General features: G+C 46.9%; 1 protein-coding gene across 2 annotated transcripts in view; it reads left to right on the top strand.

Moving 5' to 3' along the window:
• Window positions 1-12,436, top strand: part of LOC124556078 (retinol dehydrogenase 13-like) — a 205,148-nt gene that overhangs the window by 66,064 nt on the left and 126,648 nt on the right. The window contains exon 1 of one of the 2 annotated variants that reach the window (XM_047130105.1): window positions 9,460-9,510. The exons of the other annotated variant lie outside the window; for it this stretch is intronic. The gene's annotated coding sequence lies outside the window, so the exon portion shown is untranslated. Of the gene's footprint in view, window positions 1-9,459; window positions 9,511-12,436 lie in introns of those variants that run through there. 2 annotated transcript variants of the gene reach the window in all.

Below are 12,436 nucleotides of genomic sequence, written 5' to 3'. Positions count from 1 at the left end.
GGAGTTCATATCTCATTTTATCGGTGTGAACGCCCAGAAAAAGGACAGTAAGATAAAACTAATTTATAAAAAGATTTAACGGTGAGTTACTGTGCTATATTTTTATTGATGTGTAGTTGCTTAATACACTCCTGGAAATTGAAATAAGAACACCGTGAATTCATTGTCCCAGGAAGGGGAAACTTTATTATCCTGGGGTCAGATACATCACATGATCACACTGACAGAACCACAGGCACATAGACACAGGCAACAGAAAATGCACAATGTCGGCACTAGTACAGTGCATATCCACCTTTCGCAGCAATGCAGGCTGCTATTCTCCCATGGAGACGATCGTAGAGATGCTGGATGTAGTCCTGTGGAACGGCTTGCCATGCCATTTCCACTTGGCGCCTCAGTTGGACCAGCGTTCGTGCTGGACGTGCAGACCGCGTGAGACGACGCTTCATCCAGTCCCAAACATGCTCAATGGGGCCAGATCCGGAGATCTTGCTGGCCAGGGTAGTTGACGTACACCTTATAGAGCACGTTGGGTGGCACGGGATACATGCGGACGTGCATTGTCCTGTTGGAACAGCAAGTTCCCTTGCTGGTCTAGGAATGGTAGAACGATGGGTTCGATGACGGTCTGGATGTACCGTGCACTATTCAGTGTCCCCTCGACGATCACCAGTGGTGTACGGCCAGTGTAGGAGATCACTCCCCACACCATGATGCCGGGTGTTGGCCCTGTGTGCCTCGGTCATATGCAGTCCTGATTGCGGCGCTCACCTGCACGGCGCCAAACACGCATACGACCATCATTGGCACCAAGGCAGAAGCGACTCTCATCGCTGAAGACGACACGTCTCCATTCGTCCCTCCATTCACGCCTGCCGCGACACCACTGGAGGCGGGCTGCACGATGTTGGGGCGTGAGCGGAAGACGGCCTAACGGTGTGCGGGACCGTAGCCCAGCTTCATGGAGACGGTTGCGAATGGTCCTCGCCGATACCCCAGGAGCAACAGTGTCCCTAATTTGCTGGGAAGTGGCGGTGCGGTCCCCTACGGCACTGCGTAGGATCCTACGGTCTTGGCGCGCATCCGTGCGTCGCTGCGGTCCGGTCCCAGGTCGACGGGCACGTGCACGTGCACCTTCCGCCGACCACTGGCGACAACATCGATGTACTGTGGAGACCTCACGCCCCACGTGTTGAGCAATTCGGCGGTACGTCCACCCGGCCTCCCGCATGCCCACTATACGCCCTCGCTCAAAGTCCGTCAACTGCACATACGGTTCACGTCCACGCTGTCGCGGCATGCTACCAGTGTTAAAGACTGCGATGGAGCTCCGTATGCCACGGCAAACTGGCTGACACTGACGGCGGCGGTGCACAAATGCTGCGCAGCTAGCGCCATTCGACGGCCAACACCGCGGTTCCTGGTGTGTCCGCTGTGCCGGGCGTGTGATCATTGCTTGTACAGCCCTCTCGCAGTGTCCGGAGCAAGTATGGTGGGTCTGACACACCGGTGTCAATGTGTTCTTTTTTCCATTTCCAGGAGTGTATTTTTATGAATTTATTTATAACAGTTTCTTTAGTAGTTTTAATCTTAGTGCAAATATGTAACTAAGCTACTTTTGTAGTGTTTCTATTTTACAAGTTTTTTTTAAAGATTTTTTTCTTTTTTCGAGAGTCTTCCCATACGTCGTTCAGGGGCCTGAAGATGGCGTAGTAAAACGCAGTAAAACGCTGAAACTGATAGCCAAATAAAACAAGTTTGGAAACTAGACGGCTGAAAGGTGTTTAATTTGATATCCACTGTCACAAAAGATTACTAAATATTCTGACTGTCATTTTTCAAATGGTTCAAATGGCTCTGAGCACTTTGGGACTAAACATTGGAGGTCATCAGTCCCCTAGAACTTAGAATACTTAAACCTAACTAACCTAAGGACATCACACACACCCACGCCCGAGGCAGGAGTCGAACCTGAGACCGTAGCGGTCGCGCGGTTCCAGACTGAAGTGCCTAGAACCGCTCGGCCACAACGGCCAGCAGTGTCATTTTTTTCTTTTATTCATTGCATTGTATTACAACAGCCTTAATTTAATAGCAAATTACTTGCTACAAATATGAACCGCATTTTAAAATGACCGTCTCTATAACGCACTTTCGGAATCCATGTTAATTCCCTTTGACATTTATAACAAAGCATGTGATCGGTGCTAGTTGTCCACGCTCTTGAGTTGTCAGCATTGGAAGTCGAATTATAAAATATGCCCCCTCTCACGTCTATCAGTCCTACAGTGACAGCGCAAGCGACAAACTTTACTTAGCTCACTTACAAATTCACTGTGGTATCGATAGCTACGATGCCACAACGTAGGTGCGCTCTGCTAGGGTGGCACTACGACGCTGACACCGACGACAATGCCCTCTAGCCGGCGCTGTGCAGCACTACGAGCGTCGCTCCGGATTCAGCCCATTTGATTCCGAGTAGACGACCAAGCAGCATTGTTTCTATTTCATAGTGGACGCGCCATTACAGATTTTGCCTGTGTAACCTCTTGGAGCTTGAGACATTCGGCTTCGCACCTACGTGCTCCTCAGTGCAAAGTTATGTATTCATCTTCTTGCTAAAGTAAAGGTGATTTAAATTCACACTGCAGTACCGAGATTTCTACCTCGCCTGCTCCTCCTAGCTTCTTACATTCGGCGTACCCTTCAGTTTTCAGGAGCAGACCCAAGCGCCACCATCCAGGCGAGATACAAGATTCACCAACATCAGTTAAAATTATGCACATCTTAAAATAATACTATCTCTTTAAGTATTTTGTTTGTTACTAAGCAAGAAAAATACACTCTTAAGACGCACTTAACGTTAGTTTACGTTTTTGGATTCGGCTGTTAGTTGCTTCATGCATGTTATAAAATACAGCTGAGAACCGCGGGCCACACGAATCCTTGGCCTAAACACTTGTATTGAGAAAGATTTAAGTAAAAGGTGCCACTTAAATAGATTGATGACCAGCTAGATGGAAATTACTGAAGATTTCACTGACATTTGGAACAGAGATGAACGCATTATACACCGAAGAGCCAAAGAAACTGGTGCACCTGCCTAATATCGTGTAGGGCCCTGCGAACACCTGAAAGTGCTACAACACGACGTTGCATGGACTCGACTAATGTCTGAAGTAGTGCTGGACGGAACTGACACCATGAATCCTGCTGGGCTGTCCATAAACCCGTAAGAGTACGAGGGGGTGGAGATCTCTTCCGAACAGCGCGTTGCAAGGCATCCCAGACATGCTCAATAATGTTCATGTCTGGGGAGTGTGGTCGCGAGCGGAAGTGTTTATACTAGGAAGAGTGTTGCGGGAGCCACTCTGTAGCAATTTTGGAAGTGTAGGGTGTCGCATTGTCCTGCTGGAATTGCCCAAGTCTCTCGGAATGCACAATGGGTGTGAATGGATGCAGGTCATCAGATAGGATGCTTACGTTCGTGTCTCACGTCAGAGTCGTACCTACACATATCAGGGTCCTATATCACTCCAACTGCACGCATCCCACACCATTACAAAGCCTCCACCAATTTGAACACTCCCGTGCTGACATGCAGGGTCCATGGATTCATGAGGTTGTCTCCATACCTATACACGTCCATCCGCTTGATACAATTTGAAGCTACAATCGTCCGACCGAGCAATATGTTTCCAGTCATCAACAGCCCAATATCGGTGTTTATAAGCCCAAGCGAGGCGTTAAGCTTTGTGCTGTGCAGTCATCAAGGGTACACAAGTGGGTTTTCGGCTCTGAAAGCCCATATCGATGATATTTCGTTGAATGGTTCGCACTCTGACACTTGCTGATGGCCCATTCTGAAATCTGCAGCAATTTGCTGAAGAGTTGCACTTCTGTCACGTTGAAAAATTCTCTTCAGTCGTCGTTGGTCCCGTTCTTGCAGGATCTTTTTCCGGCAGCAGCGATGTCGGAGATTTGATGTTTTACTGGATACCTCATCTTGACGGTACACTCGTGAAATGGTCGTATGGGAAAATCCTTACTTCATCGCTACCTCGGATATGCTGTGTCTCATCGCTCGTGCGCCGACTGTAACACCACGTTCAAACTCACGTAAATCTTGATAACCTGCCATTGTAGCAGCATAACCAATCTAACATCTGCGCCAGACACTTGTTGTCTTATACTCCAGGTACTACATATCAGATACCTCATCAGTCATTAGACATCGTGAGAAAGCAGAGTGGGGCGCTCCGCGGAACTCACGGACTTCGAAAGTGGTCAGGTGATTGGGTGTCACTTGTGTCATAAGTCTGTATGCGAGACTTCCACACACCTAAATATCCATAGGTCCACTGTTTCCGAAGTGATAGTGAAGTGGAAACGTGAAGGGACACGTACAGCACAAAAGCGTACAGGCCGACCTCGTCTGTTCAAAAATGGTTCAAATGCCTCTGAGCACTATGGGACTCAACTGCTGTGGTCATAAGTCCCCTAGAACTTAGAACTACTTAAACCTAACTAACCTAAGGACATCACACACTTCCATGCCCGAAGCAGGATTCGAACCTGCGACCGTAGCGGTCGTGCGGTTCCAGATTGTAGCGCCTTTAACCGCTCGGCCACTCTGGCCGGCACCTCGTCTGTTCACTGACAGAGACCGCCGACGGTTGAAGAGAGTAGTAATATGTAATAGGCAGTCATCTATCCTGAGCGCCACACAGGAATTCCAAACTGCATCAGGATCCATTGCAAGTACTATGACAGTCAGGCGGGAGGTGAGAAAACTTGGATTTAGTGGTCGAGCGTCGTCTCACAACCACACATCACACCGGTAAATGCCAAATGATGCCTCAGTTGATGTACGGAGAGTAAACATTAGACGACTGAACAGTGGAAAAATGTTGTGTGGAGTGATGAATCATGGGACACGATGTGGCGATCCGATAGCAGTGTGCGGGTATGGCGAATGCCCCGTGAACGTCATCTGCCAGCGTGTGTAGTGCAATCAGTAAAATTCAGAGGCGGTGGTGTTATGGTGTGGTCGTGATTTTCATGGTGGGGGCTTTCACCCCTTGTTCTTTTGTGTGGCACTATCACAGCACAGGCATACATTGATGTTTTAAGCACCTTATTGCACATCACTGTTGAAGAGCAGTTTGGGGATGGTGATTGCATCTTTCAACATGATTGAGCACCTGTTCATAATGCACGATCTGTGGTGGAGTGGTTACACGAGAATAACATCCCTGTAATGGACTGACCTGCACTGAGTCCTGGCCTGAATCCTATAGAACACCTTTGGGATGTTTTGGAACGCCGACTTCGCGCCAGGCCTCACCCACCGACATCGACACCTGTCCCCAATGCAGAACTCTGTGAAGAATGGGCTGCCATTGCCCAAGAAACCTTTCAGCACCAGATTGAACGCATGGCTGCGAAAGTGAAAGCTGTCATCAAGGCTAACGGTGGGCCAACACCATAATGAATTCCAGCATTACCGCTGGAGGGCGCCACGAACTTGTAAGTTATTTTCAGCCAGATGTCCGGACACTTTTGATCACATAGTTTATGTCTGTTGTGTGGCGTTGCTTTCAACACTTGTCCGTGGAACATTCCTACTTCTGTAGACCAGGGTCTGAACGTCCGCGTAGTACAGAGATACGTCAAGATCGACGCATTGTCCGAGCAGCTGTGCCCGACCGAGTACCATCCAGGGATGAAATCTGGGTACATGTCGCACATGCTGTGTCGTCAGGGACGAATAGAAACTCTCTGCTTCCAGCAGGATTAAGACCAGGTGCGCCTCTGGCCAGGGTACCACTGACTGATACCACGCCACCGCTAAGCGTGTCTACACTGATGTCGATAAAGAGTTGTCTGTAGAGTGGAATGGCGCTCTATTGTCTTCAGTGAGGACAGTAAGTTCTGTCTGTATGCGAGTAATGGACGTACGTCTATATGGACCAGACCTCGAGAGCTGCCTATTCCAGAATGCTTACGCCCACGACACACACGTCCCAGCCCAGGCTTCATGGGGTTTCTGCAGGGTAATGTAACCAGTGCCCTCTACACGGCAAAAGCTGTTATCACAGTGCTACTACCATTTCTTCGACAGGAAGGTGTCCTTCTCTGTCAGCAGAACACTGGACGTCCACATACGGCTGCTGCAACGCAACTTGGTCTTCATGGTGTACAACTGTCCTGGCCACCAAGATCATCAGATCTCTCGCCAATTTAACGAGCATGAGACATGATTAAGTTGGAACTTACTCGTTCTCCAGCGTCTGCAAGAACAATTGCCGAACTGCAACAAACGTCTCAAGGTGCTTGGGATAGTGTATTGGAGGATGCGGATCGGCATTCTCGAGATGCGAAAATAACCGCCAGCATTCCCACGAGAGAGGAGGTACACTGTGTACTGCTGCAACTAGCTGGGCTCCCTTTACTGTGACGCGTGTTTCATTTAGTTTGAATTTGTTATCATATACTCCTACAATGATGAACTACCTGTCACCTAACTTCTCAATAGAATGACCTAGTCCCGGACCGTGGCGCATTTTTTCTAGTAGTTTACGGTTGAAATGGCTCTGAGCACTATGGGACCTAACATCTGAGGTCATCAGTCCCCTAGAACTTAGAACTACTCAAACGTAACTAACCTAAGGACATCACACACATCCATGCCCGAGGCAGGATTCGAACCTGTGACCGTAGCGGTCGCGCGGTACCAGACTGAAGCGCCTAGAACGGCTCGGCCACAGCGGCCGGCGGTAGTTTATGTTAAACATCCGTATTCTACCTTAATATCTCTTTTACAACTGACCTTATTGTTTTAATTCTTTTATGAGAGCTGTCTATTCTCTTGTCGTAATACAACTTATTTCCACAGGATCATCCTCGCCGAAAATTACTTTCAGTATCGAGTCCGAAATACGTTACCAGACCATTTTGCTTATTTTGGACGGTATTCCTCGAGATGATCCACTGACTTGTTACTTCCTTTATAACAGAGAGTAGCAGAAATTTATCCATAATTAAGATCCCTATGAGGAGTTTTTTGTTTATGGACGATCCGTCTATTTTTCTCCTTCTTTTAGTCTTGCAACTGAATCCCGTTAATAGACAAAAAAATGAGATTTAGGAACAGAGCGTGTTTGAGATAAATTGTTTTGAATAGTTCTCAAGTATTCAACCGGGGGACGTCGTCCATTTGGTGTGGTATTTCGGAAAGCTGCCTTGTTGCCATCTCCAGGTAGTCCTGTTCACTTTTTTTCCACCGGCCGCCGTCTTATACGTAGGGTCTTCAGAAAGTAAGTTAACACATGTCGTTCCGCGCTAAGGCCAGTCGTAACAAGCTGGCACACTGTCAGAAGAGTACATGTTTCAAGCGTCCGGCACGCACTGTTCTGCTGCGGTACGGATAAGACGTGCATCACAGTGTGGGAGTGAAATGTAGCGGCAATTGGAAACGTGCTCCAAAGTTAAAGTAAGCGAGACAGTACGGTTCTTCTGGGTAAACCATCAAATTTTTACACAGTTTCACCGTGAAATTCTGGCGGTATATGGAACAAATACACTACTGGCCATTAAAATTGCTACACCACGAAGATGACGTGCTACAGACGCGAAATTTTACCGACAGCAAGAAAATGCTGCGATATTTGCTTTTCAGAGCATTCACACAAGGTTGGCGCCGGTGGCGACACCTACAACGTGCTGACATGAGGGAAGTTTCCAACCGATTTCTCATACACAAACAGCAGTTGACCGGCGTTGCCTGGTGAAACGTTGTTGTTATGCCTCTTGTAAGGAGGAGAAATGCGTACGATCACGTTTCCGACTTTGATAAAGGTCGGATTATAGCCTATCGCGATTGCGGTTTATCGTATCAAGACATTGCTGCTCGCGTTGGTCGAGATCCAATGACTGTTGGCAGAATATGAAATCAGTGGCTTCAGGAGTGTAATACGGAACGCCATGCTGGATCCCAACGGCCTCGTATCACTAGCAGTCGAGATCATAGGCATTTTATCCGCATGGCTGTAACGGATCGTGCAGTCACGTCTCGATCCCTGAGTCAACAGATGGGGACGTTTGCAAGACAACACCCATCTACACGAACAGTTCGACGACTTTTGCAGCAGCATGGAGTATCAGCTCGGAGACCATGGCTGCGGTTACCCTTGACGCAGCGTCACAGACAGGAGCGCCTGCGATGGTGTACTCAGCGACGAACCAGGGTGCACGAATGGCAAAACGTCATTTTTTCAGATGAATCCAGGTTCTGTTTACAGCATCACAATTGTTGCACCCGTGTTTGGCGATATCGCGGTGAACGCGTATTGGAAGCGTGTATTCATCATCGCCATACTGGCTGATCACCCTACGTGATAGTATGGGGTGTCATTGGTTATACGTCTCGGTCACCTCTTGTTCGCATTGACGGCACTTTGAACAGTGGACGTAACATTTCAGATGTTTTACGACCCGTGGCTCTACCCTTCATTCGATCCCTGCGAAACCCTACATTTCAGCAGGATAATGCACGACCGCATGGTGCAGGTCCTGCACGGGCCAGCACATTCTCCAGATCTCGGACCAACTGAAATCGTCTGGTCAATGGTGGCCCAGCAACTGGCTCGTCACAATACGCCAGTCACTACTCTTGGTGAACTGTGGTATCGTGTTGAAGCTGCATGGGCAGCTGTGCGTGTACACGCCATCCAAGCTCTGTTTGATTCAATGTCCAGGCGTATCAAGGCCGTTATTACGGCCAGAGGTGGTTGTTCTCGGTACTGATTTCTCAGGATCTTTGCACCCAAATTGCGTGAAAAAGTAATTACATGTCAGTTCCAGTATAATATATTTGTCCAATGAATACCCGTTTATCATCTGCATTTCTTCTTGGTGTGACAATTTTAATGGCCAGTAGTGTACAATGCGCGCACACCGCAGTGAAATGATGCCAACTACTTGGCCAATGACGCACAGGCGTGAGTGATGGTGATTGGCAATTCGAGATTTTACACAATGCAATATCCAACCTTTGGCAAGCCGAAAGGACACGTGGGGGAAAGATGAAAACGTTCACACAGCGGTTTTCGAATAGCTCTGTGCCCAAGAAACAGATTTCTACTTCCGAGGAATTGAACGACTGGTAGTACGTTGTTCACAGAGACTTGATAACTATTTTCAAAAATGGTGTGATGTATGTGGGTCAGTTTGAAATGTGGTGTAGCACTCAATAAAGTTTACTTGGCCTGCTGTGATAATTTGCAGCTTACTTTTTGAAGCCCCCTCCCACACACGTCACTCCTGCTGTCGCCAGCTGGGCCAGGCTACTCCGCTGGCGAAGTGGTAGTGGGGGGGGGGGGGGAGGTGGGAATTGGGAGAGTTGCGCAGTCGGGACCTGAGCCGCAGTCCTCAGTGTGTGTGCTGCCACCGCAGGTTTCGGGACGCGTCTGCGTGGTGTCGTCTCTGCTCTTCAGTTAGCGTAACGTGAGTGGATCTTTCCACCGACTGTCGTTGCTGTGTCCCAAGTCTTACTTAGACGAGAATATGGCAAGTGCCATCATACAATTTCCCAGAAACTTTGCTCAGATTAAGAGGGGCCAAAATAACGGAACATGTCTCACGGCTTATCCGTAGATACTCGACCGTTTCCAAGACGACGACGGTCGAAGTTTCCACCGCTGTTTATATGCCTTTTAGTACACAGTAGCTTCAGCCAAAGCGGTGGCACAGCGGATAGCGTTGTTACTAAACACTTTCGCGACCCGTGTTCGAAACCCAGTTATTGCTTTTTTCTTTTTCTTTTGACTACCCATCCATGTCCTTGGAAGGCTACTGCAAGAATGCTTATCAAATTAAGGCGTACAAGGGCGTTATATTATTGCAAAAGTACAACTGGGTTTCACAATGAAGTGTCGTACATAACGCAATATATGTGTGTATAGTAGTTTAAGAGGTTAGAATTTTTTTTAATTCTCATATTCTTATGAAACTTCCTTGCAGATCAAAACTGTGTGCCGGTCCGAGACTCGAACTCGGGACCTTTGCCTATCGCGGGCAAGTGCTCTACTATCTGAGCTATCCAAGCACGACTCACGCCCCGTCCTCACAGTTTCACTTTTGCTAGTATCTCGTCTCCTACCTTCCAAACTTCACAGAAGCTCTCCTGCGAACCTTGCAGAACTAGCACTTCTGAAAGAAAGGATACTGCGGGGACATGGTTTAGCCATAGCGCCTGGGGGATGCTTCCAGAATGAGTTTTTCACTCTGCAGCGGAATGTGCGCTGATGTGAAACTTCCTGGCAGATTAAAACTGTGTGCCGGACCGAGACTCGAACTCGGGACCTCTGCCTTTCGCGGGCGAGTGCTCTACCAGAGATACTGGCAGATGTGAAGCTATGAGGACGGGGCGTGAGTCTTGCTTGGGTAGCTCAGTTGGTACAGCACTTGCCCGTGAAAAGCAAAGGTTCCGAGTTCGAGTCTCGGCCTGGTACACAGTTTTAATCTGCCAGGAAGTTTCATATCAGCGCACACTCTGCTGCAGAGTGAAAATCTCATTCTAGAAACATCCCCCAGGCTGTGGCTAAGCCATGTGTCCGCAATATCCTTTCTTTCAGGAGTGCTAGTTCTGCAAGGTTCGCAGGAGAGCTTCTGTGAAGTTTGGAAGGTAGGAGACGAGATACTGGCAGACGTGAAGCTGTGAGGAGGGGGAGTGAGTCGTGCTTGGGTAGCTCAGTTGGTAGAGCACTTGTTGCTCGCAAAAGGCGAAGGGCCCAGTTCGAGTCTCTGTCCGGCACTCAGTTTTAATCTGCCAGGAAGTTTCGTGTCAGCGCACACTCTGCTGCAGAGTGAGAATTCACTCTGGTCTCATATTCTTATATTTCATTCTTATAGCAGTTCTTATATTAATTCTTACATTTCATTCTTTATCAGTTCTTATATTAGTTCTTACATTTTGTTCTTACGTTTATTCTGCAGGAAGATTTGGTACATTCCCATGGGTGATAACAATCGTAGAAGCGGTGGAAACATACAAATTCCGAAGACAGCGAGCATCGCGCGATGGTAGGTTTACCGCAGCAACATTTCTTCATATGAATCTCTCGCAGGAAAGGAAAGTAGCTAACACTGCTGAAGATTTCACGCGTTTGTAATAATTTCGCGGCAAACCACACCTAACGGATCATTTTTCAGGAAACTGGTGCTCGTAGGTGATTATGAATCAAGATACACTACAGTAATTTCACCGAAAAATGTTCAAAACTGGATTATTATTTTATTTTTGTTTCTATTTTTTATTTACTTGACCAAGTCCGTAGAAGATTACTACACGACCATTTCCCAATGTATGCTGAAACAACGTTGTCCTTGTGATTCTTGAGTTTCTCCCGGCGTATTTGATAATCAAAATATCCACGGGTGTACTTCCGATCTACAGTGTCTAACGGGCACAATATTTCGGCGATCATACACGTCGCCATCATCAGCTGCCCGTTGGACACTGTAGACCGGAAGTACACCCGTGGATATTTTGATTATCAAATACGCCGGGAGAAACTCGAGAATCACAAGGACAACGTTGTTTCAGCATACATTGGGAAATGGTCGTGTAGTAATCTTCTACGGACTTGGTCAAGTAAATAAAAAATTCTTGTGTCCAACGGGCACAATATTTCGGCGATCATACATGTCGCCATCATCAGCTGATGATGGCGACATGTATGATCGCCGAAATATTGTGCCCGGTGGACACTGTAGACCGGCAGTACATCCGTGGATATTTTGATTAACGTTGTCCTTGTTCGTCTAGCAATTGCCTGTCTGGTAAATGAATTAAAAAATAAATGAATTAGATAATCATTTGAAATTGTTTTCGGTGAACTACCAGTAGTGTATCATGATTCATATTCAACTGCAAGTGACAGTTTTCGGAAAAATTATCCATTATGCGTGGTATACCACGAAATTATTACCAACGCGTGAGATATTTAGCAATATTAACGACGTTGCTTTCTGGAGTGAAATTCATACGAAGAAATGTCGCTATGATAAACTTGTCTTCACGAGGTTCTCGTGGTGTTCGGAATGTGCATGTTTCCAGTCTTTCTACAAAGGTATCATCCAAGGGAAAGCAACAAATTTTCCTGAAGAATAAACATGGGAATAAAATGTAAGAACTAATATAAGAACTGATATAAGAATGAAATACAAGAATTTGAGAATTTAAAAAGACTGTAACACCTGAAAATACCATACATACATATATAACGAAATATACGACATTTATTGTGAAACCCAACTGTAATTTTACAATTAATATAACGTCCTTGTATCCCCTAATTTGATAAGAAGCATCATGGGTAGATAAATTAAAAATTAAAAAAATAAAATTACTATGAAATAAAATAGAAAC

The sequence above is a fragment of the Schistocerca americana genome, chromosome X, assembly GCF_021461395.2.
Source record: "Schistocerca americana isolate TAMUIC-IGC-003095 chromosome X, iqSchAmer2.1, whole genome shotgun sequence".
Taxonomy (NCBI): Eukaryota; Metazoa; Arthropoda; class Insecta; order Orthoptera; family Acrididae; genus Schistocerca; species Schistocerca americana.
Note: the sequence above shows the minus strand (reverse complement) of the source record. Positions and strands in the feature narration are given on the sequence as shown.